General features: G+C 47.0%; 1 long non-coding RNA gene across 1 annotated transcript; it reads left to right on the top strand.

Annotated features, from left to right (window-relative positions):
- Nucleotides 1–333: 333 nt before the first annotated feature.
- Nucleotides 334–27222, top strand: LOC122540751 (uncharacterized). Its single transcript, XR_015752055.1, has 4 exons — nt 334–417; nt 1988–2083; nt 2797–2850; nt 26981–27222. It is a non-coding gene; the product is annotated as an uncharacterized LOC122540751 (long non-coding RNA).

Genomic DNA, 27222 nt, shown 5'->3' with positions numbered 1-27222 from the left:
CACACATGCAGATGACAAGCAACATGAGTTCGACTGGGACAACACTACTATTGTAGGACAAGCCAAACAGAGATTAGCCAGGGAATTCCTAGAGGCATGGCACTCATCCACTGATTCAATCAACAAGCACATCGACCTGGACCCAATATACCGGCCACTGCAGCGGACAGCTGGAACTGACAACCGGAAGCGGCAGATACAAATCACTATAAATGCAGGGGAAAACATCACAGAAGCGCTTCACAGGAGGCTCCCAAGCACTGAGGATGTCACTTCGACAGGGAACGAAATGTCTGCAACACAAATTCGCAGCTCGGCGAACAGAACCACAACAATTACCCTTCCTTACTTACTCAGAGGACGGTTTAAATTCAACAATATTTCAGCGGCTCTGGACTCACATGGATGTCAGACCAGGTAAGCTGGAAACATTGAATATAGGGAGTAGGCCATTTGAGTTTGCTGTTCCATTGATTATGATCATAGTTGATCATCCTACTCAGAACCCTGGTCCTGCTTTCTCCTTACATCCTTTGATTCCTTTCAACAGAAAGAGAGCAAATTTCCTTTCTAACAGTGGTTAATTGGTTGACATTAGACTAGCTCTTTATTCTAAAACCCACAGTGGGGATTTAAACCCATGTCCTCACAACATCCACCAGGAAGGTGCTGTATTTCCTAAGCCAGCAACATCCCCACTACACCACCCTCTCAGCACATTACTCAGCGAGTTTAAATGTGAAACTAAAATTAATCTCTCTTTCTACATAGTATGCACATAAAAATCAAACTAAAAATTACATATGGTTCTGTCCACTTTGGAACCCAGTTTTAATACATCATGAACATTCACCACATGTCATAGTGTGAACTAATTTGTAAGCTAATCAATCAATAAAGAGTGAATAATTGAGACAACGTGAGGCCTGGGGAGAGAGTCAACATTGATCTGTCAGGCTGAATGGCCTCTTTCTACACAACAAGCATCTTGCAAAAAGTGAAACAAATGAGGAAGACTGGAAAATAATGAATCAGGAATAAGGCCTAAGATTAAAACTGGCTTGAGAATGGAATTGAAGGGATGGCAAAGTGAAGATAGTGTTCACAACCTTTATTTGATCCCATCCATTTTTTTTCCATCTCTTATTTTACTTCTTGGTTCTTTTCAAGACAAACTGTTCTCTCTGATGATGTTGACTGGATGATCCGTTTTATTTCTGCTCTTTGTAATCATTTATTTTGCCATGAAAACATAAGACTAAGAAGCAGTAGTTGGCCATTCAGTCCATCAAGTCTGCTCAGCTATTCAATAAGATCATGGTTAATCTATTTTAAAGATATTTCTTGTATTCTCACTTTGATTTTTGATCAAACTGAATTGATTTCTCAGTTCTGGTCTACGCACTGCTGAATATCCTTATGTTGACCAGATATTACTGCTTTGAGTTGCTAATGTTCACTCTGCTGGGTGATCTGATCACTTAATAGTTAACTCTTGTTTGCAACCATTTATAAATTTTTCTCCATGAATCTGTGAAACCGTAAGCTGTGATACCCTAGAGCCTGAAGTGATGATGCTTCCTTCAGTGTGACATGGCAGGTGCAGGCAAGATGCAAGACTTCTAGTCAAATTAGTCTGCTTGATTTTAGATTTTCGGCATTTTTTTTCAGAGGGCACAGATGCAAAGTAATTGCCAAAAGAACCACGGGCGAAATGAGGAGAATTACTTTTTATGCAGTAAGTTGTTCCAATCTGGAATGCAGTCCGAAAAGTCCAGCGCATGCAAATTCAACAAAAAGTTTCTGAAGGAAATTGAAAAATTGCATGAAGGAGAGAACACTCCAGTGTTCTGGGAAAGGCACAGCAGAGTGCAACTAATTAGGATACCGACTTCAAACAACTGACACAGATGTGAAGGGTTGACTGTCCTCTTCCTGTGACTTCTGTGATGAGAATATAAAATTACAAAAATGAAATCTTTTTCAGATGGGACTGCAAACTCAGAAATAGAGAATGAACTTGGCCTGTGTTTTGGGCTCAATGTGGGTGCTGTGTCAGCATTGACACCGAAAGCTGTCTCAGGTGAGCTTGAGGCTTGAGTCAGCATGAGCTGCCTGACCGTTTGTAAGTTGCTGGTGAGAGAACTGAATTCTGGGCCGCTTGCTTGAAGAACAGCGTCTTTCGGTCAGTTCTGGGGTAGTGTTGGTGGTGAGGGTGGGTCAGAGGTAATAATGGGCTGGGGTCAATGATGAAGGAATGGGCAGGTGTAATGGCAGTGGCATGTTCAGGGAGTATGGGCAGTGACGATGGTGGGGACAGGGAAGGCCAATGGGGAGAGATATTTCAGGGACTATGGCAATGGCATGTCAGAGACAACAATTATGGGGAGTCTTGACAGTGAAAATGATAGTGGGTGGCAGGGGCATTGATGTTGGTGTGGGCAGAGCCAATGATGAGGGTGTCAGCCAGGGCAATGGCGAGGTGGGCAGGCATGGTGATGAGGGATTGGCAGAGGTAATGATGGGGAGTATAAGCAGTGATGATGGCGGGAAGGTGATGGGGGAAGTGATGGAGTGTTGGGCAGAGATGATGATGGGCAAAGTGGGGGCAAGAGCGATGATGATTCAGTGGTAAAGGTGATGGTGGAGGTGCAGTCAGATAGATGATAGAAGATTTAGAGAATGGATAAAAGACAGCTAAAAGGCAGACTGATTGGGACATCTAGGCATGGTGTGAACCTACTGCTCCCTCTGGCTCTGTGCTAAAATTTTAATCAATTTTACTTTGCTTTCTAGGCTGCAGCCACACGAGCAAGGCCTACTTGGTTGACTCCATACTAACATGAATGAGTAAGTCACCTGGTTGCTGGTTATGCAGTTTAACCCTAAATGGTCATAAATTATATGTTAATCCTGAAATAAATAGACAATGGAATCATCTCGTGTCAAAATGGCATCAGCTGCAGGCCAGGATCTGACCAATATTCCCTGGTACCATAGTTATCACTTTCTAACTCTGTTCACTGTCTCACTGAAACTCTGTTTTAGTGACATCATTAGATCTTCAGTTACTGCCATATCTGTGAGAGTTCTATACAAAATAGCTGCTTCGAGATTTCCTTGAGCCACAATTCCGAAATGCAGGTGTACAATTGCAGATGCTGAAAATGTGTTGCTGGAAAAGCGCAGCAGGTCAGGCAGCACCCAAGGAACAGGAGAATCGACATTTCGGGCATAAGCCCTTCTTCAGGATTCCTGAAGAAGGGCTTATGCCCGAAACGTCGATTCTCCTGTTCCTTGGATGCTGCCTGACCTGCTGTGCTTTTCCAGCAACACATTTTCAGCTCTGATCTCCAGCATCTGCAGCCCTCACTTTCTCCTCTACAATTACAGATGAACTAGAAATGAAAGACAGTACAGATTGCATTTAGTGCGTAAATTCCCCTTTAATTATTAGTATATTTGGTGGCATATGATTGTCCTGAATCATGGATTTTTTTTTGTCAAGCTCTGCCACTCTTTTATATCCTGACACCTGTACATGTTTTCACACTTAAATGACATACTGTAAGTAATGTGTGAAGTCTTAACTGTGACTCGGATATGACTTGAGTCTCATTTCAAGTGTTGATCAATACCATGTGGCGGTTTTGATCTGCTTCCTTGCACCAGCACTGTGTGGGTGTACTTACTGAAGCAATGGAAAGTATTCGAGATTTGCCAAAATTAAGATTTTTGTTCCCAAATTAAATTTCTGCGTCATAACAGACGAGTTGAGATATGGCAACAGGAAATATTCTGAAAAAGCAAATACAAGATGTTGTTGGATATCTCCAATTTTCTTCATGAAGGACCAAATATCCATCTGTGTAACCTCAGTATTAGGCTAAATTACTCAAATCAATTGAGAGACAGAATTAACTGTTATTTGCAAAGGCACAAATTAGTTAGGGATAGATAGATGGTTTTATGAACTTAATTGAACATCTGAGAGCTGCTAATAACAAATAAAACCCTCTATTCATGAAGTGGGGGAGAGGGGAGAGAGAGATAAGACTCGATGATAGGCCAGATAGTGTGGCATCTGTTGTGGTGAAGATGTCAGCATCAGTCATTAAAGAGATTATAGCTATGAATTTAGAAAAATGCAATATAATAGGGAAATGTCAGCATGTTTCATCAAAGGGAAATCATGCTTAACCAATCTGTTGGACTCCTTTGAAGGAATGACATGCAGAGTGGATATTATGAGGATTAATGTACTGTACTTAGATTTCTGGAAGGCATTTGATAAGATGCTATGATAAAGTTATTGTGGAACGTAAAAGCTCATGTTATAGGAGTAACACATTAGCTTGTGTAGAAGATTGTCCAACTGGCAGAAAACAAGGTCCTTTGATTGGCAGGAGGACGTGCCAAGAGGAGTCTCGAAGGGGGTCTGTGTTGATGCCTCTACCTTTTACAAACTACATCAATGAATCCATACAGCAAAGAAATAGTCGCTCAAATGGGGAAGTTGTGATAGATATATAAGGAAGTTACCGACAGAATTCCAAGGTGCAGAGGGATTGAAGAGGTCTCGGGCAAGAGTCATAAAAAGTCAATATGCAGAAACAGAACATAACTAAAAAGGCTAAAAGAATGCTATCCATTAATTTGAGAGGAATTGAACAAAAAACTAAGCATGTTATGCTTCAGTGATAAGAGCAATACTGAGACCACTTCTCAAATATTGTGGGCTGTTTTGATCTCCTAATTCTCAGAAGGATGTAAATCTACTGGTGTGGTTCAGAGTAGATTTACGAGATTGATGAGTGTGTTAAGTTATGAGTTGACAGACCAGGCTTGTTTTCACTGGAATTCAAAAGAGTGAGGGGGTAACTTAATTGAAGAGCATAAGGTCCTGAATAAACTTGACAAGGTGGATGTGGAAAGGATGTTTTCACTGGAGGGTCAATTCACAGCTAGGAACAATTAGAGATTGCTGTTTCAGGACAGATGGTCATGCGACTTTGGAATCCTTTGCCTCAGAAATCAGTGGGACGAGTTCCCAGTTTTAAGACAGAGATAAATTCTGGTTAGGCACAGGAACAAAGGGATGGCACAGTGGTTAGCTCAGCTGCTTCACAGCACCGGGGCCCAGGTTCGTTCCCAGCCTTGGGCGACTGTCTGTGTGGAGTTTGCACATTCTCCCCATGTCTGTGGGTTTCCTCTGGGTGCTCTGGTTTCCTCCCACAGTCCAAAGATGTGCAGGTCAGGTGGATTGGCCATGCTAAATTGAATATAGTGTTTAAGGCGTTAGTCAGAGGGAAGTGGGCCTGGTTGAGTTACATTTCAGAGAATTGGTGTAGACTTGTTAGGCCAAAGGGTCTATTTCCACACTGTAGGGAATCTTGTCTTATCTGAAGCAGGTGGGACTGTGAAGGGTTAAAGCACAAATAGATAAGGCACAGTCTTATTGAATAGTGGAACAGGCTCAGGGTGGGTAGGTGAATGTTCTGCTTCTGATCCTATTTTGTGTGTATGTTTGTAGCAGCAAGAAGAGTTTATGAGAGTAGTAGAATGGATGTAGCCCACATTTTAGGCAGCGTCCCGCATGGCAGATTGTTCCAAAACTTAAAGCTTATGGGATACAGTGGAACATGGCTAGTTGGATCCAAAATTGGCTCATAGATAGGAAACAAAGGTGGGGTCCCTCGCAGTTTGTAGGTTATATTAATGATTTAAAATTTAATGTAAGAAGCATGAATGGGAAATTTGCAACCAACACAAAAATTGTCCACATAGCTTAATAGTGGACAATTCTCATTGGTTTAACTAAGTGGGTGGAAAAGTGGCAAATGGAATTCAATCTGGATTGCATGTCCATCAATACCTGAAGGTGGTTAGGTAGAAAGTTAGGCATATGGAATGCTTTCTTTCATTTAGTGAGGTATCTGAATAGAAAAGCAGGGATATAATGCTGAAACTAGAAAAGGCACTGGTTAGGCCACATCTGGAGTTTTGTGTACAGTTCTGATCATCAGGTTACAGAGGACATAATTGCTGTAGTGAAGAGTACAAAGGAGATGTAAAAGAATGTTGTCAGGGTTTGAAAATTGCAGTGATAAGGAAAGATTAGATAGATCACCACTGGTTTTCCTTAGAACACAGGAGGCTGAGGGATGACTTAATCGAGGTATACAAAATAATGACAGGTTCAGATAGAATACCACGGCAGATTTATTTCCTCCAGAAGAGTGATCAATTACAAAATAACTTACCCACATGAAATTCCAAATCATTACTGTAACCTATAAACTACAAGGGTGCCAACCCTGCTATTTCTCTTTCTTTCTTGTAGAGGAGTAAAGGTGATATGAGGAAAAACCCTTTTTGTTTAGAGGGCGGTGACTTCTCACTGCCCAGTTTGGTAGTTGATATGGAAACACTCAACTCATTTAAAAGGAGCCTGAGTCTGCATCTGAAGCATTATAACCTACAAGGCTACGTTGAAATGCAGGAAATTGAGATTAGACTGAGTGGCTAGTTTATTCAGTTGTCAGAGACATAGTGAGCTGAATGGACTCCTTCTGTGTTATAACTTCCGTTTACTTGCATGCTTCCGTGGTTATAGAGTAAATAGCTTCAAGGGTTTTCATCCTGTCTGAATTACCATAATATTGCCTTCAATCATCTTTCAGGCAAACAAGTAAACATTGATAAATAGTAATTCTTTTATTGTGCATTACTTCTTGGTGATAGTTTCCTGATTTGCTCACTATTTCTAGCAAAATCCCAAACGTAGTTTCACTGGAACAGGTAACTGATCTAACAGCATCAATCTACCTTTGTATCCCATTCATTTGACTTGTCTCTGTCATCAATTAGATTTCATTGTGAATAAGGATAGGCCCTGTTTTGTTGCACACTGTCTGTATGGATCAGTAGAATCTGAAACTAGCATCCTGTTAACACATCAGTAAATATAGCTAATATATTATAATTAATTCTAATTATATAGATTATCTGGGTCTGTCTGCCAGCTTTGTTGGAGCAGATCATGTTGTTTGCTGATTTATTCTGCAGACATCAGCATTTGTGGGAAGAGCTGAATAAGGCATTCAAGCAGCTGCTTTTCAAACACAATACCATCCCCATGAAGACCAACAAACCAAAGGAACTAAAAAATCCAAAAAAACAAATATTTCACATTTTAGAGCGTTTACTTCAACAATCAAAGCAAACTCAGCATAAGTCAAGCATGAATTGACAAATTGCCGTCAATATAAATTACATCTCAGACTTAATAGGCAGACCCTAAATGTACATGACACGGTTACAACTGCAAATCTCTGAACTTTCTCCGGTAGAATACTAACAATTTTTCTTAAAGAATTTGACCATCAATTCACATCTGATTTCAACTCCCAAACAACCCAAAATTCACAATCACAATCTCTCTACATGCTTTCACGGGGTCAAGGCAGAAAGGATGCTTGTTGCTGCCTGGTGAGGCTAGAACCAGAGGACACAGCCTGAGAGGAAGAGATTGATCTTTTCGGACTGAAACGCTGAGAAATTCCTTCATGCCAACAGTGGTGAATCTTTGGAATTATCTATGCCCAGGTATTGTGCTGGACTCATTAATTGAGCATAGTCACAACAGAGTTCAATTGATTTCTATATCATATAGGCATAATGAGGGAAAATGGAATTGAGGGGAATTATCTAATTTAATGATGGAGTATACTTAAGAAGTAGAGTGGTCTACTCTTGCTCAGTAATATACATAAGTTATATAATGCTTATTATGTATATTACCAGATCTTGCTCAGCTTTGTTCACATTAATGATGGCCTGGATGAAATGATCTGACCCCTTAGTGACGACTTGGTGCACTAGCTAGTGCTAGTCAATCAGTTCATTTGAAAAAAAGCTGAAATAAATGTCAGCAACCTGGCTTTTCTTTATTCCCATTCCTAGTTCCAGCCCTAACCTCAGCTTTAATGTTAACCTGAAGCAGCCTCAGAACCTGATTTCCACAAAAATCTGAAGTTTTCATTTGGTTCCCTAGAAACGTGAAGCAAGTTCAGTTTTCAGAAGAGTTTGAGCATGAAAATACAAACTCCAAAACTATGAATTCCAACACACAAACAAGCAATTTACAAACTAAATGACTGCTTGAGGTTATTCAGGAAAACTGACAGTCTGTTCATGACCAATGCTGCCCTGTAGTACTGCCTATTCCTGCTCTGTACTGTCTGTAACACTGTCTGTCTGTTCCTCCTCTGTGCTGTCTGTAACACTGTCTGCCTGTTCCTGCTCCACGCTGTCTGTGACACTGTCTGTTCCTGCTCCACGCTGTCTGTAATTGCTCCACACTGTCTGTGACACTGTTTGCCTGTACCCGCTCTGTGCTATCTGTAACACTGTCTGTCTGTTCCTGCTCTGCGCTGTCTGTAACACTGTCTGCCTGTTCCTGGTCTAAGCTGTCTGTGACACTGTCTGCCTGTTCCTGCTCTGTGCAGTCTGTAATGCTGTCTGCCTGTTCCTGCTCTGTGATGTCTGTAACACTGTCTGTCTGTTCCTGCTCCATGCTGTCTGTATCACTGTCTGTCTGTTCCTGCTCCACGCTGCCTGTAACACTGTCTGCATGTTCCCGCTCGGAGCTATCTGTAACACTGTCTGCCTGTTCCTGTCTGAGCTGTCTGGAACACTGTCTGCCTGTTCCTGCTCCATGCTGTCTGTAACACTGTCTGTCATTTCCTGCTCTGTGCTCTCTGTAACACTGTCTGCCTGTTCTGGCTCCACGCTGTCTGTGACACTGTCTGTTCCTGCTCCACGCTGTCTGTAATTGCTCCACACTGTCTGTGACACTGTTTGCCTGTACCCGCTCTGTGCTATCTGTAACACTGTCTGTCTGTTCCTGCTCTGTGCTGTCTGTAACACGGTCTGCCTGTTCCTGCTCTAAGCTGTCTGTGACACTGTCTGCCTGTTCCTGCTCTGTGCAGTCTGTAATGCTGTCTGCCTGTTCCTGCTCTGTGATGTCTGTAACACTGTCTGTCTGTTCCTGCTCCATGCTGTCTGTATCACTGTCTGTCTGTTCCTGCTCCACGCTGCCTGTAACACTGTCTGCATGTTCCCGCTCGGAGCTATCTGTAACACTGTCTGCCTGTTCCTGTCTGAGCTGTCTGGAACACTGTCTGCCTGTTCCTGCTCCATGCTGTCTGTAACACTGTCTGCCTGTTCCTGCTCTGTGCTCTCTGTAACACTGTCTGCCTGTTCTGGCTCCATGCTCTGTGTAACAATGTCTGCGTGTCGCTTCTCTGTGCTGTCTGTATCACTGTCTGTATGTTCCTGCTCTGTGCTGTCTGTGACACTGTCTGCCTATTCCTGCTCAGTGATGTCTGTAACAATGTCTGCATGTTCCTGCTCTACGCTGTTTGTGACAGTGTCTGTCTGTCCCTGCTCTGTGTTGTCAATGACACTGTCTACCTGTTCCTGCTCTGTGTTGTCTGTAACACTGTCTGCCTGTTCCTGCTCGGTGCTGTCTGTAACACTGTCTGTCTGTTTCTGCTCTGTGCTGTCTGTCGCACTATCTGTCTGTTCCTGCTCCACGCTGTTTGTAATACTCTCTGCCTGTACCTGCTCCATGCTGTCTGTAACACTGTCTGCCTGTTCCTGCACAGAGCTGTCTGTAACATTGTCTGTCTGTTCCTGTTCCACGCTGTCTCTGACACTGTCTGTCTGATCTTGCTCTGTGCTGTCTGTAACACTGTCTGCCTGTTCCTGCTCTAAGCTGTCTGTGACACTGTCTGCCTGTTCCTGCTCTGTGCAGTCTGTAATGCTGTCTGCCTGTTCCTGCTCTGTGATGTCTGTAACACTGTCTGTCTGTTCCTGCTCCATGCTGTCTGTATCACTGTCTATCTGTTCCTGCTCCACGCTGCCTGTAACACTGTCTGCATGTTCCCGCTCGGAGCTATCTGTAACACTGTCTGCCTGTTCCTGGTCTGAGCTGTCTGGAACACTGTCTGCCTGTTCCTGCTCCATGCTGTCTGTAACACTGTCTGCCTGTTCCTGCTCTGTGCTCTCTGTAACACTGTCTGCCTGTTCTGGCTCCATGCTCTGTGTAACAATGTCTGCGTGTCGCTTCTCTGTGCTGTCTGTATCACTGTCTGTATGTTCCTGCTCTGTGCTGTCTGTGACACTGTCTGCCTATTCCTGCTCAGTGATGTCTGTAACAATGTCTGCATGTTCCTGTTCTACGCTGTTTGTGACAGTGTCTGTCTGTCCCTGCTCTGTGTTGTCAATGACACTGTCTACCCGTTCCTGCTCTGTGTTGTCTGTAACACTGTCTGCCTGTTCCTGCTCGGTGCTGTCTGTAACACTGTCTGTCTGTTTCTGCTCTGTGCTGTCTGTCGCACTATCTGTCTGTTCCTGCTCCACGCTGTTTGTAATACTCTCTGCCTGTACCTGCTCCATGCTGTTTGCAGCACTGTCTGCCTGTTCCTGCACAGAGCTGTCTGTAACATTGTCTGTCTGTTCCTGTTCCACGCTGTCTCTGACACTGTCTGCCTGATCTTGCTCTGTGCTGTTTGTAGCACTGTCTGCATGTTCCTGCTTGGAGCTGTTGTAACACTGTCTGCCTGTTCCTGCTCTGAGCTGTCTGGAACACTGTCTGCCTGTTCCTGCTCCACGCTGTCTATAACACTGTCTGCATGTTCCCTCTCTGTAACACTGTCTGCCTGTTGCAGCTCCATGCTATGTGTAACACTGTCTGCCTGTCACTTCTCTGTGCTGTCTGTACCACTGTCTGCCTGTTCCTGCTCTGTGCTCTCTGTGACACTGTCTGTTCCTGCTCCACGCTGTCTGTAATTGCTCCACACTGTCTGTGACACTGTTTGTCTGTACCCGCTCTGTGCTGTCTGTAACACTGTCTGTCTGTTCCTGCTCTGCGCTGTCTGTGACACTGTCTGCCTGTTCCTGCTCTGTGCAGTCTGTAATGCTGTCTGCCTGTTCCTGCTCTGTGCTGTCTGTAACACTGTCTGTCTGTTCCTGCTCCATGCTGTCTGTAACACTGTCTATCTGTTCCTGCTCCACGCTGCCTGTAACACTGTCTGCATGTTCCCGCTCGGAGCTATCTGTAACACTGTCTGCCTGTTCCTGGTCTGAGCTGTCTGGAACACTGTCTGCCTGTTCCTGCTCCATGCTGTCTGTAACACTGTATGCCTGTTCCTGCTCTGTGCTCTCTGTAACACTGTCTGCCTGTTCTGGCTCCATGCTCTGTGTAACAATGTCTGCGTGTCGCTTCTCTGTGCTGTCTGTATCACTGTCTGTATGTTCCTACTCTGTGCTGTCTGTGACACTGTCTGCCTATTCCTGCTCAGTGATGTCTGTAACAATGTCTGCATGTTCCTGCTCTACGCTGCCTGTGACAGTGTCTGTCTGTCCCTGCTCTGTGTTGTCAATAACACTGTCTACCTGTTCCTGCTCTGTGTTGTCTGTAACACTGTCTGCCTGTTCCTGCTCTGTGCTGTCTGTAACACTGTCTGTCTGTTTCTGCTCTGTGCTGTCTGTCGCACTATCTGTCTGTTCCTGCTCCACACTGTTTGTAATACTCTCTGCCTGTACCTGCTCCATGCTGTTTGCAGCACTGTCTGCCTGTTCCTGCACAGAGCTGTCTGTAACATTGTCTGTCTGTTCCTGTTCCACACTGTCTCTGACACTGTCTGCCTGATCCTGCTCTGTGCTGTTTGTAGCACTGTCTGCATGTTCCTGCTTGGAGCTGTTGTAACACTGTCTGCCTGTTCCTGCTCTGAGCTGTCTGGAACACTGTCTGCCTGTTCCTGCTCCACGCTGTCTATAACACTATCTGCATGTTCCCTCTCTGTAACACTGTCTGCCTGTTGCAGCTCCATGCTATGTGTAACACTGTCTGCCTGTCGCTTCTCTGTGCTGTCTGTACCACTGTCTGCCTGTTCCTGCTCTGTGCTCTCTGTGACACTGTCTGTTCCTGCTCCACGCTGTCTGTAATTGCTCCACACTGTCTGTGACACTGTTTGCCTGTACCCGCTCTGTGTTGTCTGTAACACTGTCTGCCTGTTCCTGCTCTGTGCTGTCTGTAACACGGTCTGCCTGTTCCTGCTCTAAGCTGTCTGTGACACTGTCTGCCTGTTCCTGCTCTGTGCAGTCTGTAATGCTGTCTGCCTGTTCCTGCTCTGTGTTGTCTGTAACACTGTCTGTCTGTTCCTGCTCCATGCTGTCTGTAACACTGTCTGTCTGCTCCTGCTCCACGCTGCCTGTAACACTGTCTGCATGTTCCCGCTCAGAGCTATCTGTAACACTGTCTGCCTGTTCCTGGTCTGAGCTGTCTGGAACACTGTCTGCCTGTTCCTGCTCCATGCTGTCTGTAACACTGTCTGCCTGTTCCTGCTCTGTGCTCTCTGTAACACTGTCTGCCTGTTCTGGCTCCATGCTCTGTGTAACAATGTCTGCGTGTCGCTTCTCTGTGCTGTCTGTATCACTGTCTGTATGTTCCTGCTCTGTGCTGTCTGTGACACTGTCTGCCTATTCCTGCTCAGTGATGTCTGTAACAATGTCTGCATGTTCCTGCTCTATGCTGTCTGTGACAGTGTCTGTCTGTCCCTGCTCTGTGTTGTCAATGACACTGTCTACCTGTTCCTGCTCTGTGTTGTCTGTAACACTGTCTGCCTGTTCCTGCTCTGTGCTGTCGGTAACACTGTCTGCCTGTTCCTGCTCTGTGCTCTCTGTGACACTGTCTGAGTGTGCCTGTTTTGTGTTGTCTGTAATGCTGTCTGCCTGTTCCTGCTCTGTGCTGTCGGTAACTCTGTCTGCCTGTTCCTGCTCCACGCTGTCTGTAACACTGTCTGCATTTTCCCTCTCTGTAACGCTGTATACCTGTTGCAGCTACATGCTATGTGTAACACTGTGTGCCTGTTCCTGCTCTGTGCTGTCTATACCACTGTCTGCCTGTTCCTGCTCTGTGCTGTCTGTGACACTGTCTGCCTGTTCCTGCTCTGTGCTGCCTGTAACACTGTCTGCCTGTTCCTGCTCTGAGCTGTCTGTAACACTATCTCTATGTTCCTGATCCATGCTGTGTGTAACACTGTCTGCCTGTTCCTGCTCTGAGCTTTCTGTAACACTTTCTGCCTGTTCCTGATTTGTGCTGTCTGGAACACTGTCTGCTTGGGCCTGCTCTCTGCTGTCTGTAACACAGTCTGCCTGTTCCTGCTATGTGTTGTCTGTAATACTGTCTGCATGTTCCTGCTCTGTGCTGTCTGTAACACTGTCTGCCTGTTCATGCTCTGAGCAGTCTGTAACACTATCTCCACGTTCCTGCTTAGAGCTGTCTCTAGCACTGTCTGCCTGCTCCTGCTCCATGCTGTGTGTAACACTGTCTCCCTGTTCCTGCTCCACGCTGTGTGTAACACTATCTGCCAGTTCCTGCTGTGATCTGTCTGCAACACTGTCTGCCTGTTCCTGCTCTGTGCTGCCTGTAACACTGTCTGCCTGTTCCTGCTCCAAGCTGTGTGTAACACTGTCTGCCAGTTCCTGCTCTGAGCTGTCTGTAACACTGTCTGCCTGTTCCACACCTGTGCTGTCTGCAGCACTGTCTGCTTGTGCCTGCTCTGTGCTGTCTGTAACACTGTCTGCCTGTTCCTGCTATGTGTTTTCTGTAACACTGTCTGCCTGTTCCTGACCTGTGCTGTCTGCAGCACTGTCTGCTTGTGCCTGCTCTGTGCTGTCTGTAACACAGTCTGCCTGTTCCTGCTCCAGGCTGTCTGTGACACTGACTGCCTGTTCCTACTCTGTGCTGTCTGTAACACGTCTGCATGTTCCTGCTCCACGTTGTCTGTAATACTCTCTGTCTGTTCCTGCTCCACGCTGTCTGTAATACTCTCTGTCTGTTCCTGCTCCACGCTGTATGTGACACTGACTGCCTGTTCCTGCTCTGTGCTGTCTGTAATACTGTCTGTATTTGCTGCTCCAAGCTGCCTGTAACACTGTCTGCCTGTTCCTGCTCTGTGCTGCTTGTAGCACTGTCTGTTCCTGCTCTGTGTTGTCTGTAACACTGTCTGTCTGTTCCTGATCCATGCTGTCTGTGGCACCGTCTGTCTGTACCTGCTCCCCACTGTCTTTGACACTGTCTGCCTGTTCCTGCTCTGTGCTATCTGTAACACTGTCTGCCCATTCCTGCTCTGTGCTGTCTGTAATACTGTCTGTCTGTTCCTGCTCCATGCTGTCTGTTTCATTGTCTGCCTGTTCCTGCTCGAAGCTGTCTGTAACACTGTCTGCAAGTTCCTGCTTGGGGCTGTCGGTAACCCTGTCTGCCTGTTCCTGCTCTGTGCAGTCTGGAACACTGTCTGTCTGTTCCTGCTACTCGCTGTCTGTAACAATGTCTGCATGTTCCTGATCCACGCTTCGTGTAAAACTGTCTGCCTGTTGTTGCTCTGTGCTATCTGTAACACTGACGGCCTGTTCCTGCTCTGAGCTGTCTGTAACACTGTCCGCCTGTTCCTGCTCTGTGCTGTCTGTAATGCTGTATGCCTGTACCTGCTCTGTGCTGTCTGTAACACTGTCTGTCTGTTCCTGCTCCATGCTGTCTGTAACACTGTCTGCGTGTTGCTTCTCTGTGCTGTCTGTATAACTGTCTGCATGTTCCTGCTCTGTGCTGTCTGTGACACTGTCTGTCTGTTCCTGCTCCATGCTGTCTGTAACACTGTCTGTCTGTTCCCGCTCCATGCTACCTATAACACTGTCTGCATGTTCCTGCTCAGAGCTATCTGTAACACTGTCTGCCTGTTTCTGCTCTGAGCTGTCTGGAACACTGTCTGCCTGTTCCTGCTCCATGCTGTCTGTAACACTGTCTGCATGTTGCTTCTCTGTGCTGTCTGTATAACTCTCTGCATGTTCCTGCTCTGTGCTGTCTGTGACACTGTCTGTCTGTTCCTGCTCCACGTTATGTGTAACACAGTCTGCCTGTTCCTGCTTCATGCTGTCTGTAATGCTGTCTGCCTGTTCCTGCTCCACACTGTCTGTAACACTGTCTGCCTGATTCTGCTCTGAGCTGTCTGGAACACTGTCTGCCTGATCCTGCTCTGAGCTGTCTGGAACACTGTCTGCCTGTTCCTGCTCCATGCTGTCTGTAACACTGTCTGCCTGTTCTGGCTCCATGCTCTGTGTAACACTGTCTGTGTGTCGCTTCTCTGTGTTTTCTGTAACATTGTATGCCTGTTCCTGCTCTTTGCTGTCTGTAACACTGTCTGTCTGTTCCTGCTCCACGCTGTCTGTAATACTCTCTGTCTGTACCTGCTCCACGCTGTTTGCAGCACTGTCTGCCTGTTCCTGCTCAGAGCTGTCTGTAACACTGTCTGTCTGTTCCTGCTCTGTGCTGTCTGTAGCACTGTCTGCCTGTTCCTGCTCTGTGCTGTCTGTAACTATGTCTGCCTGTTCCTGCTCTACACTGTCTATAATACTGTCTGCATGTTCCTGCTCTGTACTTTCTGTAGCACTGTCTGCCTGTTCTTGCTCCATGCTGTCTGTGACGCTGTCTGCCTGTTCCTGCTCTGTGCTATCTGTAACACTGTCTGCCTGTTTCAGCTCCATGCTATGTGTAACACTGACTGCCTGTTCTTGATCTGTATTGCCTGTAGCACTGTCTGTTCCTGCTCTATGCTGTCTATAATGCTGTCTGTTTGTTCCGGCTCTGTGCTGTCCATAGATCTGTCTGCCTGTTCCTGCTCTGTGCTGTCTGCAACACTGTCTGCCTGTTCCTGCTCTGTGCTATCTGTAACACTGTCTGCATATCACTGCTCTTAGCTATCTGTAACACTGTCTGCTTGTTCCAGTTCTGTGCTATCTGTAACACTGTCTGCCTGTTCCTGCTCTGTGCTATCTGTAACACTGACTGCCTGTTCTTGATCTGTGCTGCCTGTAGCACTGTCTGTTCCTCCCCTGTGCTGTCTATAACGCTGTCTGTTTGTTCCGGCTCTGTGCTGTTCATAAATCTGTCTGCCTGTTCCTACTCTGAGCTGTCTAAAACACTGTCTGCATGTTCCTGCTCTGTGTTGTCTGTAATACTGTCTGTCTGTTCCTGCTCCACACTGTGTGTAACACTGTCTGTCTGTTCCTGCTCCACGCTGTGTGTAACACAGTCTGCCTGTTCCTGCTTCATGCTGTCTGTAATGCTGTCTGCCTATTCCTGCTCCACACTGTCTGGAACACTGTCTGCCTGTTCCTGCTCTGAACTGTCTGGAACACTGTCTGCCTGTTCCTGTGCCACGTTGTCTGTAACACTGTCTGCCTGCTCCTGCTCTGAGCTGTCTGTAACACGGTCTGCATGTTCCTGCTCTGTGCTGTCTGTAACACAGTCTGCCTGTTCCTGTTCTGTGCTGTCTGTAATGCTGTCTGCCTGTTCCTGCACTGTGCTGTCTGTAACACTGCCTGTCAGTTCCTGCTCCACGCTGTCTGTAACACTGTCTGCATGTTCCTGCTTGGCGCTGTCTGTAACACTGTCTGCGTGTTCCTGCTTGGCGCTGTCTGTAACACTGTCTGCCTGTTCCCGCTCTGTACCCTCTGTAACACTGTCTGCCTGTTCCAGTTCCATGCTATGTGTAACACTGTCTGCCTGTCACTTCTCTGTGCTGTCTGTACCACTGTCTGCCTGTTCCTGCTCTGTGCTGTCTGTACCACTGTCTGCCTGTTCCTGCTCTGTGCTGTCTGTGACACTGCCTGCCTGTTCCTGCTCTCTGATGTCTGTAAAACTGTCTGCCTGTTCCTGCTCTGTGCTGTCTGTAACACTATTTGGTTGTTCCTGCTCTGAGCTGTCTATAACACTGTCTGAATGTCTCTGCTCTGTGCTATCTGTAACACTGCCTGCCTGTTCCTGCTCTGAGCTGTCTGTAACGCTGTCTGTCTGTTCTTGCTCTGTGTTGTCTGTGACACTGTCTGCCTGTTCCTGCTCAGTGCCACCTGTAGCACTTTCTTTTCCTGCTCTGTGCTGTCTATAATGCTGTCTATTTGTTCCTGCTCTGTGCTATCTGTGACGCTGTCTGCCTGTTCCTGCTTGGAGCTGTCTGTAACACTGTCTGCCTGTTCATGCTCTGTGCTTTCTACAACACTGTCTGCCTGTTCCTGATCCATGCTGTGTGTAACACTGTCAGCCTGTTGTTGCTCTGTGCTGTCTGTAACACTGTCTGCCTGTTCCTGCTCTGAGCTGTCTGTAACGCTGTCTGTCTGTTCTTGCTCTGTGTTGTCTGTGACACTGTCTGCCTGTTCCTGCTCTGAACTGTCTTTAACACTGTCTGTCTTTTCCTGTGCCACGTTGTCTGTAACACTGTCTGCCTGCTCCTGCTCTGAGCTGTCTGTAACACTGTCTGTCTTTTCCTGCTCTGTGCAGTCTGTAATGCTGTCTGCCTGTTTCAGCTCTGAGCTGTCTGTAACACTGTCTGTCTGTTCCTGTGCCACGTTGTCTGTAACACTGTCTGCCTGCTCCTGCTCTGAGCTGTCTGTAACACTGTCTGTCTGTTCTTGCTGTGTTGTCTGTAACACTGTCTGTCTGTTCCTGCACTGAGCTGTCTGTAACACTGTCTGTATGTTCCTGCTCCACGCTGTCTGTAACGCTGTCAGCCTGTTCCTGCTCTGAGATGTCCGTAACACTGTCTGTCTGTTCTTGCTCTGTGCTGCCTGTACCACTGTCTGCCTGTTCCTGCTCTGTGCTGTCTGTGACACTGTCTGCCTGTTCCTGCTCTGTGATGTCTGTAACACTGTCTGCCTGTTCCTGCTCTGTGCTGTCTGTAACACTGTCTGTCTGTTCCTGCTCCATGCTGTCTGTAACACTGTCTGTCTCTTCCTGCTCCATGCTACCTATAACACTGTCTGCATGTTCCTGCTCAGAGCTATCTGTAACACTGTCTGCCTGTTTCTGCTCTGAGCTGTCTGGAACACTGTCTGCCTGTTCCTGCTCCATGTTGTCTGTAACACTGTCTGCGTGTTGCTTCTCTGTGCTGTCTGTATAACTGTCTGCATGTTCCTGCTCTGTGCTGTCTGTGACACTGTCTGTCTGTTCCTGCTCCACGCTGTGTGTAACACAGTCTGCCTGTTCCTGCTTCATGCTGTCTGTAATGCTGTCTGCCTGTTCCTGCTCCACACTGTCTGTAACACTGTCTGCCTGTTCATGGTCTGTGCTGTCTGCAACACTGTCTGCATGTTCCTGATCCACGCTTCGTGTAACACTGTCTGCCTGTTGTTGCTCTGTGCAATCTGTAACACTGACGGCCTGTTCCTGCTCTGAGCTGTCTGTAACACTGTCCGCCTGTTCCTGCTCTGTGCTGTCTGTAATGCTGTATGCCTGTTCCTGCTCTGTGCTGTCTGTAACACTGTCTGTCTGTTCCTGCTCCATGCTGTCTGTAACACTGTCTATCTGTTCCTGCTCCATGCTACCTATAACACTGTCTGCATGTTCCTGCTCAGAGTTATCTGTAACACTGTCTGCCTGTTTCTGCTACGTGCTGTCTGTAACACTGTCTGTGTGTTGCTTCTCTGTGCTGTCTGTATAACTGTCTGCATGTTCCTGCTCTGTGCTGTCTGTGACACTGTCTGTCTGTTCCTGCTCCATGCTGTCTGTAACACTGTCTGTCTGTTCCCGCTCCATGCTACCTATAACACTGTCTGCATGTTCCTGCTCAGAGCTATCTGTAACACTGTCTGCCTGTTTCTGCTCTGAGCTGTCTGGAACACTGTCTGCCTGTTCCTGCTCCATGCTGTCTGTAACACTGTCTGCGTGTTGCTTCTCTGTGCTGTCTGTATAACTGTCTGCATGTTCCTGCTCTGTGCTGTCTGTGATACTGTCTGTCTGTTCCTGCTCCACGCTGTGTGTAACACAGTCTGCCTGTTCCTGCTTCATGCTGTCTGTAATGCTGTCTGCCTGTTCCTGCTCCACACTGTCTGTAACACTGTATGCCTGATTCTGCTCTGAGCTGTCTGGAACACTGTCTGCCTGATCCTGCTCTGAGCTGTCTGGAACACTGTCTGCCTGTTCCTGCTCCATGCTGTCTGTAACACTGTCTGCGTGTTGCTTCTCTGTGCTGTCTGTATAACTGTCTGCATGTTCCTGCTCTGTGCTGTCTGTGACACTGTCTGTCTGTTCCTGCTCCACACTGTGTGTAACACAGTCTGCCTGTTCCTGCTTCATGCTGTCTGTAATGCTGTCTGCCTGTTCCTGCTCCACACTGTCTGTAACACTGTCTGCCTGATTCTGCTCTGAGCTGTCTGGAACACTGTCTGCCTGATCCTGCTCTGAGCTGTCTGGAACACTGTCTGCCTGTTCCTGCTCCATGCTGTCTGTAACGCTGTCTGCCTGTTCTGGCTCCATGCTCTGTGTAACACTGTCTGTGCGTCGCTTCTCTGTGTTTTCTGTAACATTGTATGCCTGTTCCTGCTCTTTGCTGTCTGTAACACTGTCTGTCTGTTCCTGCTCCACGCTGTCTGTAATACTCTCTGTCTGTACCTGCTCCACGCTGTTTGCAGCACTGTCTGCCTGTTCCTGCTCAGAGCTGTCTGTAACACTGTCTGTCTGTTCCTGCTCTGTGCTGTCTGTAGCACTGTCTGCCTGTTCCTGCTGTGAGCTGTCTGTAACACTGTCTGCCTGCTCCTGCTCTGAGCTGTCTATAACACTGTCTGTCTGTCCCTGCTCTGTGCTGTCTGTAACACTGTCTGCCAGTTCCTGCTCTGAGCTGTCTGTAACACTGTCTGTCTGTTCTTGCTCTGTGTTGTCTATAACACTGTCTGTCTGTTCCTGCTCCATGCTGTCTGTAACGCTGTCTGCCTGTTCCTGCTCTGAGCTGTCTGTAACACTGTCTGTCTGTTCTTGCTCTGTGTTGTCTGTAGCACTGTCTGTCTGTTCCTGATCTGCGCTGCCTGTAACACTGTCTATCTGCTCCTGCTCTGTGCTATCTGTGACACAGTCTGCCTGTTCCTGCTCTGTGCTGTTTGTAATGCTGTCTGCCTGTTCCTGCTCTGAGCTGTCTGTGACACTGTCTGTCTTTTCCTGCTCTGTGCTGTCTGTAATGCTTTCTGCCTGTTCCTGCTCTGTGTTGTCTTGTAACACTCTTTGGTTGTTCCTGCTCTGAGCTGTCTATAACACTGTCTGCATGTCTCTGCTCTGTGCTATCTGTAACACTGTCTGCCTGTTCCTGCTCTGTGCTGTCTGTAACACTGTCTACATGTTCCTGCTCTGTGCCACCTGTAGCACTTTCTTTTCCTACTCTGTGCTGTCTATAATGCTGTCTATTTGTTCCTGCTCTGTGCTATCTGTGACGCTGTCTGCCTGTTCCTGCTTGGAGCTATCTGTAACACTGTCTGCCTGTTCATGCTCTATGCTGTCTACAACACTGTCTGCCTGTTCCTGATCCACGCTGTGTGTAACACTGTCAGCCTGTTGTTGCTCTGTGCTGTCTGTAACACTGTCTGCCTGTTCCTGCTCTGTGTTGTCTGTAACACTGTTTGCCTGTTCCTGCTCTGAGCCGTCTATAACACTGTCTGTCTGTTCCTGTTCTGTGCTGTTTGTAATGCTGTCTACCTGGTCCTGTTCTGAGCTGTCTGCAACACTGACTGTCTGTTCTTGCTGTGTTGTCTGTAACACCGTTTGCCTGTTCCTGCACTGAGCTGTCTGTAACACTGTCTGTCTGTTCCAGCTCCACGTTGTCTGTAACGCTGCCAGCCTGTTCCTGCTCTGAGCTGTCTGTAACACTGTCTGCCAGTTCCTGCTCTGAGCTGTCTCTAACACTGTCTGTCTGTTCTTGCTCTGTGTTGTCTATAACACTGTCTGTCTGTTCCTGCTCCATGCTGTCTGTAACGCTGTCTGCCTGTTCCTGCTCTGAGCTGTATGTAACACTGTCTGTCTGTTCTTGCTCTGTGTTGTCTGTAGCACTGTCTGTCTGTTCCTGATCTGCGCTGCCTGTAACACTGTCTATCTGTTCCTGCTCTGTGCTATCTGTGACAATGTCTGCCTGTTCCTGCTCTGTGCTGTTTGTAATGCTGTCTGCCTGTTCCTGCTGTGAGCTGTCTGTAACACTGTCTGCCTGCTCCTGCTCTGAGCTGTCTGTAACACTGTCTGTCATTTCCTGCTCTGTGCTGTCTGTAATGTTGTCTGCCTGTTCCAGCTCTGAGCTGTCTGTAACACTGTCTGTCTGTTCCTGCTCTGTGCTGACTGTGGCACAGTCCGTCTGTTCCTGTTCTGTGCTGTCTGTAACACTTTCTGACTGTTCTTGCTGTGTTGTCTGTAACACTGCCTGTCTGTTCCTGCAATGAGCTGTCTGTGACACTGTCTGTATGTTCCTGCTCCACGCTGTCTGTAACGCTGTCAGCCTGTTCCTGCTCTGAGCTGTCTGTAACACTGTCTGTCTGTTCTTGCTCTGTGCTGTCTGTACCACGGTCTGCTTGTTCCTGCTCTGTGCTGTCTGTGACACTGTCTGCCTGTTCCTGCTCTGTGATGTCTGTAACACTGTCTGTCTGTTCTTGCTCAGTGCTGTCTGTACCACTGTCTGCCTGTTCCTGCTCTGTGCTATCTGTGACACTGTCTGCCTGTTCCTGCTCTGTGATGTCTGTAACACTGTCTGCCTGTTCCTGCTCTGAGCTGTCTGTAACACTGTCTGTCTGTTCCTGCTCCACGCTGCCTGTAACACTGTCTGTCTGTTCTTGCTCTGTGTTGTCTGTAACACTGTCTGCCTGTTCCTGCTCCACGCTGTCTGTAACGCTGTCTGCCTGTTCCTGCTCTGAGCTGTCTGTAACACTGCCTGTCTGTTCCTGATCTGCGCTGCCTGTAACACAGTCTGCCTGTTCCTGTTCTGTGCGGTTTGTAATGCTGTCTGCCTGTTCCTGCTCTGAGCTGTCTGTAACACTGTCTGTCTATTCCTGCTCCACGCTGTCTTTAACACTGTCTGCATTTTCCTGCTTGCAGCTGTCTGTAATACTGTTTGCGTGTTCCTGCTGTAAGCTATCTGGAACACTGTGTGCCTGTTCCTGCTCCATGCTGTATGTAACACTGTCTGTCTGTTCCTGCTCTGAGCTATCTGTAACACAGTCTGTCTGTTCTTGCTCTGTGTTGTCTGTAACACTGTCTATCTGTTCCTGCTCTGAGCTGTCCGTAACACTGTCTGCATGTTCCTGCTCTGTGCTGTCTGTGACACAGTCTGCCTGTTCCTGTTCTGTGCTGTTTGTAACATTGTCTGTCAGTTCCTGCTCCACGCTGTCTGTAACACTGTCTGCCTGTTCCTGCTTGGCGCTGTCTGTAACACTGTCTGCCTGTTCCCGCTCTGTACTCTCTGTAACACTGTCTGCCTGTTCCAGCTCCACGCTGTCTGTAACGCTATCTGCTTGTCGCTTCTCTGTGCTGTCTGTACCACTGTCTTCCTGTTCCTGCTCTGTGCTGTCTGTGACACTGTCTGCCTGTTCCTGCTCCACGCTGTCTGTAACACCGTCTGCCTGTTGCTTCTCTGTGCTGTCTGTACCACTGTCTGCCTGTTCCTGCTCTGTGCTGTCTGTGACACTCTCTGCCTGTTCCTGCTCTGTGATGTCTGTAACACTGTCTGCCTGTTCCTGCTCTGAGCTGTCTGTAACACTGTCTGCCTGTTCCTGCTCTGTGCTGTCTGTAACACTCTTTGTTTGTTCCTGCTCTTAGCTGTCTATAACACTGTCTGAATGTCTCTGCTCTGTGCTATCTGTAACACTGCCTGCCTGTTCCTGCTCTGAGCTGTCTGTAACGCTGTCTGTCTGTTCTTGCTCTGTGTTGTCTGTGACACTGTCTGCCTGTTCCTGCTCAGTGCCACCTGTAGCACTTTCTTTTCCTGCTCTGTGCTGTCTATAATTCTGTCTATTTGTTCCTGCTCTGTGCTATCTGTGACGCTGTCTGCCTGTTCCTGCTTGGAGCTGTCTGTAACACTGTCTGCCTGTTCATTCTCTGTGCTGTCTACAACACTGTCTGCCTGTTCCTGATCCACGCTGTGTGTAACACTGTCAGCCTGTTGTTGCTCTGTGCTGTCTGTAACACTGTCTGCCTGTTCCTGCTCTGAGCTGTCTATAACACTGTCTGTCTGTTCCTGCTCTGTGCTGTCTGTAATGCTGTCTGCCTGTTCCTGCTCTGAGCTGTCTGTAACACTGTCTGTCTGTTCCTGCTCTGTGCTGTCTGTGACAAAGTCTGCCTGTTCCTGTTCTGTGCTGTTTGTAATGCTGTCTACCTGGTCCTGTTCTGAACTGTCTGTAACACTGACTGTCTGTTCTTGCTGTGTTGTCTGGAACATCATTTGCCTGTTCCTGCACTGAGCTGTCTGTAACACTGTCTGTCTGTTCCAGCTCCACGCTGTCTGTAACGCTGTCGGCTTGTTCCTGCTCTGAGCTGTCTGTAACACTGTCTGCCAGTTCCTGCTCTGAGCTGTCTGTAACACTGTCTGTCTGTTCTTGCTCTGTGTTGTCTATAACACCGTCTGTCTGTTCCTGCTCCATGCTGTCTGTAACGCTGTCTGCCTGTTCCTGCTCTGAGCTGTATGTAACACTGTCTGTCTGTTCTTGCTCTGTGTTGTCTGTAGCACTGTCTGTCTGTTCCTGATCTGCGCTGCCTGTAACACTGTCTATCTATTCCTGCTCTGTGCTGTCTGTGACACAGTCTGCCTGTTCCTGTTCTGTGCTGTTTGTAATGCTGTCTGCCTGTTCCTGCTGTGAGCTGTCTGTAACACTGTCTGTCTATTCCTGCTCCACGCTGTCTTTAACGCTGTCTGCATTTTCCTGCTTGCAGCTGTCTGTAATACTGTCTGCCTGTTCCTGCTGTGAGCTATCTGTAACACTGTCTGTCTGTTCCTGCTCCACGCTGTCTGTAACACTGTCTGCATGTTCCCACTCTATAGTCTCTGTAACACTGTCTGCCTGTTCCAGCTCCATGCTATGTGTAACACTGTCTGCCTGTCGCTTCTCTGTGCTGTCTGTACCACTGTCTGCGTGTTCCTGCTCTGTGCTGTCTGTGACACTGTCTGCCTGTTCTTGCTCTGTGATGTCTGTAACACTGTCTGCCTGTTCCTGCTCTGAGCTGTCTGTAACACTGTCTGCATGTTCCTGCTCTGTGCTGTCTGTAACACTTTCTGTTCCTGATCCACGCTATGTGTAACACTGTCAGCCTGTTGTTGCTCTGTGCTGTCTGTAACACTGTCTGCCTGTTCCTACTCTGTGTTGTCAGTGACACTGTCTACCTGTTCCTGCTCTGTGTTGTCTGTAACACTGCCTGTCTGTTCCTGCTTTGTGCTCTCTGTAACATTATCTGTCTGTTCCTGCTCCACACTGTCGGTACTACTCGCTGTCTGTGCTTGGTCCACGCTGTCTGTGACACTGTCTGTTTGTTCCTGCTCAGAGCTGTCTGTGACACTGTCTGCCTGTTCCTGCTCTGTGCTGTCTGTAACACTGTCTGCCTGTTTCTGCTCCACGCTGTCTTTAACACTGTCTGTCTGTTCCTGCTTAGTGTTTCTGTAACACTGTCTACATGTTCCTGCTTGGAGCTGTCTGTCATACTGTTTGCCTGTTCCTGCTCTGTGCTGTCTGCAACACTGTCTGCCTGTTCTTGATCCATGCTGTCTGTAACACTGTCTGCCTGTTCATGCTCTGTGCTATCTGTAACACTGTCTTCCTATTCTTGGACTGTGCTTTCTGTAACACTGTCTGTCTGTTCCTGCTCTATGTTGTCTGTAACACTGTCTGAATGTTCCTGCTCTGTGCTTTCTGTAACACTGTCTGTCTGTTCCTGCTCTATGTTGTCTGTAACACTGTCTGCCTGTTCATGCTCTGTGCTATCTGTAACACTGTCTTCCTATTCTTGGACTGTGCTTTCTGTAACACTGTCTGTCTGTTCCTGCTCTATGTTGTCTGTAACACTGTCTGAATGTTCCTGCTCTGTGCTTTCTGTAACACTGTCTGCATGTTCCTGCTTGGAGCTGTCTGTAACACTGTCTGCCTGTTGCTGCTCTGAGCTGTCTGTAACACTGTCTGCCTGTTCCTGCTCTGTGCTGTCTGGAACACAGTCTGTCGGTTCCTTCTCCACGCTGTCTGTAACACACTCTGTCTGTTCTGGCTCCATGCTGTCTGTAACACTGTCTGCATGTTCCTGCTTGGACCTATCTGTAACACTGTCTGTCTGTTCCTGCTCTGTGCTGTCTGTGACACTGTCTGCCTGTTCCTGCTCTGTGCTGTCTGTAACACTGTCTGCCTGTTCCTGCTCTGAGCTGTCTGAAACATTGTCTGTCTGTTCCTGCTCCATGCGGTCTGTAACACTGTCTGCATGTTCCTACTCTGTGCTGTCTGTAACACTGTCTGCTTGTTCCTGCTTGGAGCTGTCTGTAACACTGTCTGCCTGTTGCTGCTCTGAGCTGTCTGTAACACTGTCTGCCTGTTCCTGCTCTGTGCTGTCTGGAACACAGTCTGTCGGTTCCTTCTCCACGCTGTCTGTAACACACTCTGTCTGTTCTGGCTCCATGCTGTCTGTAACACTGTCTGCATGTTCCTGCTTGGACCTATCTGTAACACTGTCTGTCTGTTCCTGCTCTGTGCTGTCTGTGACACTGTCTGCCTGTTCCTGCTCTGTGCTGTCTGTAACACTGTCTGCCTGTTCCTGCTCTGAGCTGTCTGAAACATTGTCTGTCTGTTCCTGCTCCATGCGGTCTGTAACACTGTCTGCATGTTCCTACTCTGTGCTGTCTGTAACACTGTCTGCTTGTTCCTGCTCTGAGCTGTCTGGAACACTGTCTGTCTGTTCCTGCTCCAGGTGAGTCTGTAACATCGTTTGGCCACCACCTTCCTGGAACTCCATCTTGCTCTGTACGCTTGATACGTGCAGTAACCCAGTTATCTGCTTCTGTTTATCACATAATATGTTGTAATTTAATTAGCATAATTTTGAAGACCTTATTCAATTCCAGTCAGTGTATTTTCTTATACCTGGGCTTTATCTCTGACTCAAAGGCTGTATTCAAAATCCATTCAAGTGAATTATCCATTTGAACGATTTGAGTACAAATTCCTGGTTCATGTTCCTGCACTGCCTTTTGGGTGAGATGTTAAATTGATACCCTATCTGCTATTTTCAGGTCTACGTTAAAAATCCAATTGGACAAAGAGCAAGGGTTGTCTCTCTGTTGCTCTGACCAACATTAATCCATCTGCCGGTGTCACTAAAACAGATTACCTCGCCATTTATTTCATTTCTGTTTGTGACGCTTTGCTATGTTTGCCTTCTAAAGTTCTTGTCTTAACAGGTTGTGGTTATGCCTCCCAGTTGTGATTATGCCTCCCAGGCTATAAAGTACATTGGAATTCATGAAAAGTACAATATAAATGCAAGGTGTTTCTTACATTAATTTGAATTAAACAGGAGCCCATGCAAGTATGAAGAGAATAATGTTGAGCTTAATATTATCATAAACATTAATTACAATGGTATTTATTAACATTTCAAAAATTGCAACAATGAACCAATGCTCAGCATAGTCTCGGGTTAATAAAGCTTAATATTTGGAATTTGTAGCCTGCAAAGAACAATACAGATCAGAAACCAAATCTTTTCTCTTTGTCACAAGACAGAAAGGAAAGAAAGATCCTACAGAACAGTTCAGTCCACTCCAACATGAGCTACTGCTCAGATTGTGGGAGTTTTCTTGACTATGTTTAATGTTTTAAGATATGGCACTGTATTTTATTTGTCCAAGGAACATCTGCCAGTGACATGAAGAATTTGCACATCTTCAAATTGTGTCAAAGCAACAGATGCTTCATTAAGGGTTCAGCTGTATACATCCTTCAGGGCTTAAACTGTTTCCAGACAAATTGCAAATCATGTGCAGCAGCTGTATCGATGAGTTTTTTTTTTGCATTCTGCAAGCTAAAGAGCCATTTTAAGTTGATTTTTACTCTTCTCACTGTTTTATCTCATTCTTTGTTGGTGCAGAGCATTAATCCCAAGTCTTGTGATCAGCCAGACCATGTCTGAATCAATGGCTGGAGACTTTGCAAACGAGAGAACCCCAACTATACAGTGTGAATGGAATTCCATTACCTGTGGATGGAAGTGGGGATGAGGATCGCCCTGGCAGAGGGAGTAATGTTCACTTGCAGTATTGGATTTTCTGCATGTCATACATCTCAGTCAATTTAAAACATTTGGCAAAGAGAATGAGGAATTGCACTTTA

The sequence above is a fragment of the Chiloscyllium plagiosum genome, unplaced genomic scaffold (genome assembly GCF_037043375.1).
Source record: "Chiloscyllium plagiosum isolate Xiang-an unplaced genomic scaffold, Cpla_swu_hap1 HiC_scaffold_29, whole genome shotgun sequence".
Taxonomy (NCBI): Eukaryota; Metazoa; Chordata; class Chondrichthyes; order Orectolobiformes; family Hemiscylliidae; genus Chiloscyllium; species Chiloscyllium plagiosum.
This window is presented reverse-complemented; position numbering and strand designations above follow the sequence as displayed.